This window comes from Prenolepis imparis, unplaced genomic scaffold, assembly GCF_030444845.1.
Source record: "Prenolepis imparis isolate NDT839.2.m4 unplaced genomic scaffold, iyPreImpa1.0 SCAF_13, whole genome shotgun sequence".
Lineage (NCBI taxonomy): Eukaryota > Metazoa > Arthropoda > Insecta > Hymenoptera > Formicidae > Prenolepis > Prenolepis imparis.
In genome coordinates, this window is record NW_028141171.1 from 7,114,346 (window position 1) to 7,121,030 (window position 6,685).

General features: G+C 39.5%; 1 protein-coding gene across 1 annotated transcript in view; it reads right to left on the reverse strand.

The window, feature by feature from the left end:
* The window catches only part of Unc-13 (protein unc13 homolog), a 99,424-nt gene extending 98,534 nt beyond the window's left edge, over positions 1 to 890 (reverse strand). Inside the window, exon 1 of the mRNA XM_083052675.1 lies at positions 89 to 890. The gene's annotated coding sequence lies outside the window, so the exon portion shown is untranslated. The remainder of the gene's footprint in view (positions 1 to 88) is intronic.
* Between the last annotated feature and the right edge of the window lie 5,795 nt (positions 891 to 6,685).

Consider the following 6,685-nt stretch of genomic DNA (forward strand, 5'->3'; position numbering starts at 1 on the left):
TATACCCCCTACATATTTTCCTATCTTTTTTTAAAAACAAAATATCCGAGAGAAAAAGCATGCGCGCACATATCGTTCGCGCACTCACGAATTTTCACGCTCACGAGTTTTTTCACGCCTGTCCCGCAAAAGTTGGCGCTAATAAAACGAACGAGCGTGTTTTTCGCACGAACGAAGAAAACCTCACACGCGAGAAAGACACAGCGCCGCGTGCAATCACACCGCTCACTCCGGGGCCCTTCGATCAGCACACGCTACCCCCGCAGTGCGAAAAGCGCCCTTTTACCCTCCCAACGCACGTCCGCGCGCGCGCGCACGCACCGCCGACGGAGACGACGACGCATCGTCGTCGTCGTCGAGTTCACGCGCGCACTGTGAGGGAGAGTCAGCCAGCCCTCTTCGCCCTCGTCTCTCTCGAAATCCTGAAATCCGCCGGGGCCGTCCACGGCGTCCGGAGAACGGAGGGGTAGCCTCGATCACGCGAGAGGCCGTTCACTCTGCGGCTTCGCCGCGTTGACGATGTCGTTGTTGTTCACGCGGGTTGTAGCAGCGTCGCTCGGGCTGCCGGCGACGGCGGGACGCCACTCGACGACGGCGACGACGCCGGCACTTCCTCGCTACCATTATCCACTCACTCCCTCGTTCCTCACAGCCGGGCGCGCGCGTCTCGCGCCGTTGTACGATATTTCCGGGGGTGAAGGGGGTGCAAAAAAAAAATAAGAAACGAGGAGCAGTCGCCTTGCGTGGCGCGACGCGACGCGACGCGACGCGACGCGAGTAGAAGCGGATCGACGACGAGGGGCGGTCGCCTTTTACGGTCTACGCGCGCAGCGGGTAGGCCGTGTTAAGCACGGCACTCGCTACTGCCGGCTGGTACAACGTGTACCTCCGCTACTAACCTAGCGTGTCCGTCCTCTCGCGTCGCCTCGCCTCGCCTCGCCTCGTAACTCTTCTCCCAGTCGGACCCCCCGTCGACCCTCTCGCCACGGCTACCTGGCCAAACCCTGACCTCCCCGCGCCCCGTACTCTCTACACTACGACGCCGATCAACCCCTAGGGCGCACCAACCACCACCCCTGTTGGCCGAGACGCCATCGCGCATGACGCCCAGTGCCGTCTTTTTCCTCGCATAGTGCCCGGAGGAGAAAGGATTTTCTTTTACGGATGTGTTGAGACTTATATTTCCCTATTTGTCACTTTCTTTTTCTCTAATATATGCCGACGTTATTCTTAATTTATGGGGTAAATGTAGCTGTGTACACGTGTTGCAGCGAAATGTCGTGGCATTTACGGTAAAGAAGGGACAAATTTTCAAGAAGAAAGACTAATATATACATATACATATATATATATATAGGTCAAAAATATAAATAAAAATATATACATATCTTTGCTACCCCCCATCCGGATTGAAATTTATAGTTCTGTGCATGAGTATTCCGTTAACTTTTGTTGTATATATATTTTATTTGTATTTTTAAATAAAATCTCTCAGAAGCATGAGCCTCTATATCTGTGAGGAATCATCTCGGATATTTGCGATGCAATATCAAGAATGTTAAGGTAGAGAGATGCATTCAAGCTTGTAGAATTTTCATGATACCGTCTACGTATCTCGTATGATAAATAAGTATTGCGTGTACTGGGTGGAAAGAAACTTCTTTCTTGCATCGTCTAACGTAAAACGAAAAAGACCGCGCAGGGTGAACGTTATCAAAACCAGATCACGATGCATTGCGTCGTTAGCGTGCCGCGACGACGATATATCGATCGAGACGGAGTGCGCGAAATTGCGTACGTTGCATTCGCTCGCGGCGGTTTGTCCGCGAGATAAGATCGAATTATACGAGGCGAGAGCATATACACACACGAAGAAGAGTGCGAAAGGGTCTGGCTCTTTGTGACCTCGCTAACTCGTCTCTCTCTCGTTCTCGGTTTTTTTTCTCTTTTTTATTCCAATCTAAAATCCAGGGACCAGGGACATCCGGCACGAGATCTCGAGAGAAATCATTTTCCTCCGCATATACGAGGGCGAGCAGGTGGAAAGGAAGCTCAAAGTACGATGACACGCACGGCGCTGCCACGCGGCGGTATTCAACCAGTGGCGGCGGAATGGTGGATGTTGACCTACGAGCCAGTTTGCGCATAAATCCCGGTGACTCGGTGACCGATCTGTCGCAACCCGCCGGCAAGGCTGCGGATGCTGCCGTCGAAGCTCTGGGCGCCCCTGGAGAGATCCAGGTGGATTTGACGGTGGAGATGCAAGGTGCGTCGAGCGGAAGAACCAGACGCCGGAGAACCGGATGGCGTGCAAGAGGAACGCTCGTGTGGCCGCTAAGAAGTAGAAGAAAGGAACAGGAAACGGGAAGAGGAACGAGATAAAGGAGGAAGAGGATAGAGAAAAGGGATTAAGAGGTACCAAGAAAAGCTGTAGTAAACAGAGAAGAGAGAGGGTGAGAGAGGGAGGTGAAAGAGAGAGAGAGAGAGAGAAGGACAGCACGCGGTAGCAGCCACCACGTCGTATCCCAACGCCACTTCATATTGATTTTCCGGGAGGGGAGGAGGAATGGGGTTGGAATGGTGGAAGAGAGAGAAAGCGCGAGACAGAGAGACGGGTAAGAGGTGGTGGAAGAGGGTCCAAGGCGGAGAAACGGAGAGGGAGACCGAAAGGCAGAAAGGGATGGAGCAACCGGTTCTTCGTCGTTAACCATCGTGGCTAACCCCTAAGGTTGAGTCCGGAGAAAATGGCGGGTTGGGCCGAGAGCGTCGGTACGGTATAAAATACATATGCGCTTTATCGGGGACGCGTTGTGCGCGCGCGACGCACAGCTGAGAATAAAAGCCTGGTCCACGAAGCGGGTTCGGGTCGCGAATGGCGGTGAAAATATATACGAACGGAAGAGAGAGAGAGAGAAAGAGACGGGAAGATTCCGCATCTGTGTTAATAATTTACACCACAGCAACAGTGTGATGGACGTACATATTATGTACATATATACGCTGAGATCTTATACCTTGCTATTTTAGTATGAAAAATAATCCTGCTTTATAATACATGACTATAGAAAAATATATACACACACGTACATATTATTTCTACAATGATATATACGAGAAGACACGATATAAGATACAGTTGTAACATATTACGCGATGTCAGAATATAATATGACAATGGACAAAAATATAATATGACTCTTCGCTATCTTAATTTTTTTTCTTTTATATGTAATATAAAAAGATTAAGAGATAACGAAAAGTCACATTATATTTTTATTATATCTATATATAATATCGGTGTATCTATTTTATATGATTACTTTTTTCAAGCTTTAAAAGATTATATGAGGAAATTAAATTAGCGAAATTGAAAAATTTCCTTTTACCTTAAGTTTGCGAAAATCTGATTTATAATAAATTTATTATATATAGATTTATCTAATTTATATATAATGTGTGCGTATTTTTAATTGTCCGCGGACGCCTCTCGAATAAACGAGACAATGCATTTTTAATTTAATGAAGAATAACGAAAAAAAGGAACTTTTGTATCGTGTCAATTCATCCTTGTCATGATTTTTTAGTGTCCGTGTACGTCGTAATTACATTATTCTTGTAATGAAAGTCAATAGGGAAGAATCCAACGACTAAAAAATATTTTCTTTTTCTTAATGTAATAGACATTGTAGATTATTTTTACGATTATATATACGAGAAGACAATACAAAAAGACCACTAACGGATCCTGACGTCGATAATGGGGGGGGGGGGGGGTTGCAAAATTATTTTATTTAATATTTTTGGTTTCATGATTAGCGTTTATTCCAGGATCAACGATGTCGATAGCTCTTTAATGTTTGTTTTTCTTTATTTATATTTTTTAAACAAATCCAGCAAAACTGTTTTCTTTAATTTGCAAGGGAGGGTTTTAACCCCCCCCCCCCCAGGATCCGCCAGTATATATATATATATATATATATATATAGATATAAAGAATTTCTCGCCTAATTATTTTCATGCAACGAAATTATCTCATCATTTCATCCTATGTCTGACTTAATCTATACTTAACTCCTTGAATGCGTAATGAGTATAATTTCCAGTGCATCTTATACTTATATATATATATATATATGTGTGTGTGTGTGTGTGTGTGTGTGTGTGTGTGTGTGTATATTATATATATATATAAAGAATTTCATTTAATTATTTTCGTGCATGAAATTATCTCATCATTTCATCCTATGTCTGACTTAATCTATACTTAATTCCTTGAATGCGTAATGAGTATAATTTACAGTGTATCTTATACATACATATTGTATATATTATGTAGATATAAAGAATTTCGCCTAATTATTTTTGTGCAACGAAATTATCTCATCATTTCGTCCTATGTCTGACTTAATCTACACTTAACTCCTTGAATGCGTAATGAGTATAATTTCCAGTGTATCTTATACTTATATATATATATATATATATATATATATATATAATATATAAGTATATATAAAATATATATATATATATATAAGTATAAGATACACTGTAAATTATACTCATTACGCATTCAAGGAGTTAAGTGTAGATTAAGTCAGACATAGGACGAAATGATGAGATAATTTCATTGCATGAAAATAATTAGCCGAAATTCTTTATATCTATATAATATATTCAATATGTATGTATAAGATATACTGGAAATTATACTCATTACGCATTCAAGGAGTTAAGTGTAGATTAAGTCAGACATAGGACGAAATGATGAGATAATTTTGTTGTACGAAAATAATTAGGCGAAATTCTTTGTATCTATATAATATATTAATATATTATATAGATATAAAGAATTTCGCCTAATTATTTTTGTGCAACGAAATTATCTCATCATTTCGTCCTATGTCTGACTTAATCTAAACTTAACTCCTTGCGTAATGAGTATAATTTCCAGTGTATTTTATACATATATATATATATATAATATATAAGAATATATAAAATATATATATATATATATAAGTATAAGATACACTGTAAATTATACTCATTACGCATTCAAGGAGTTAAGTGTAGATTAAGTCAGACATAGGACGAAATGATGATAATTTCGTTGCACGAAAATAATTAGGCGAAATTCTTTATATCTATATAATATATACAATATGTATGTATAAGATACACTGGAAATTATACTCATTACGCATTCAAGGAGTTAAGTGTAGATTAAGTCAGACATAGGACGAAATGATGAGATAATTTCATTGCACGAAAATAATTAGCCGAAATTCTTTATATCTATATAATATATTCAATATGTATGTATAAGATATACTGGAAATTATACTCATTACGCATTCAAGGAGTTAAGTATAGATTAAGTCAGACATAGGACGAAATGATGAGATAATTTTGTTGTACGAAAATAATTAGGCGAAATTCTTTGTATCTATATAATATATTAATATATTATATAGATATAAAGAATTTCACCTAATTATTTTCGTGCAATGAAATTATCTCATCATTTCGTCCTATGTCTGACTTAATCTATACTTAACTCCTTGAATGCGTACTGAGTATAATTTACAGTGCATCTTATATTTATATATATACACTAGCGGATCCTGACGTCGATAACTCTTTAATGTTTGTTTTTCTTTATTTATATTTTTTAAACAAATTCAGCAAAACTGTTTCTTTTAATTTGCAAGGGGGGGGGGGTTTAACCCCCCCCCCCCAAGATCCGTCAGTGAAAAGGACAATACACAAAATACGGATGTATTACACGATGTTAGAATATAACAATGAACAAAAGAGAGTATAACGCGACTCTTCGCTATCTTAATCTTTGAAGTGCATTAAGAGCGCAAGCAAACTGACTTTGCACATTGATAAGAAGTGTGAAATCTTTCTTATATACGTGCTTTATCGTCGCTTTCGCATTATATCGTATATTAATTCGAACGCGACAAAAGTTTGCAGTACGGCACGAGTTTCTTTTTTTTTCTTTTTTTTTTGTAACTAAAAGAAGCAAGTTTCGATAACTTTTGTTTGTGTTCGCTTATAGCTTTAATCAGACAAGGACGTAATATGACGTGTATTAATCTGGTTATTCAAAATAGTTAGGAACTAGGAAACAATGGAAAACTCGTTACACGATTCCACATATATACGTTTTGGTCGCACATATGTCTGCACGGATCATTACCGAAATTAAATGATTATCTCGTTTGCGAGACCGCGTCATTCTTCTTGCGAGAGTAATTCAACAGCTCATTCCTCGAAAATGATTAAAATCGCGCGATAAAACATTTATTACAACAAATATTCAGATAGTGCTATCTAACGGAACCACTTTCCGTTTCATTGCAACGATAATTATTATCACATTCAGTTCAGTGTTAAATAAGTTTAAAAAAAGGAATATGCGTATATAATATTAAAATAAAAAATAAATATGCGTACTATGTCAAGTAAGACATAAAATGCAGCGAAATAAAGGTAAGGTAACTGTGTAATCCTGCCAGAGTTAGGAAAAGGTCAGGCACCGCAGCGTGAAAAGAATAAAGATAAGGGATTTGTTGTAACGGAGGAAAGTTAAACTGGTTCAAGCGTACAGATTCGTAAATTTCCAAACTTGCTTGTATACTAATAGCCTAAACGAGCTAAACTGGATATAGCG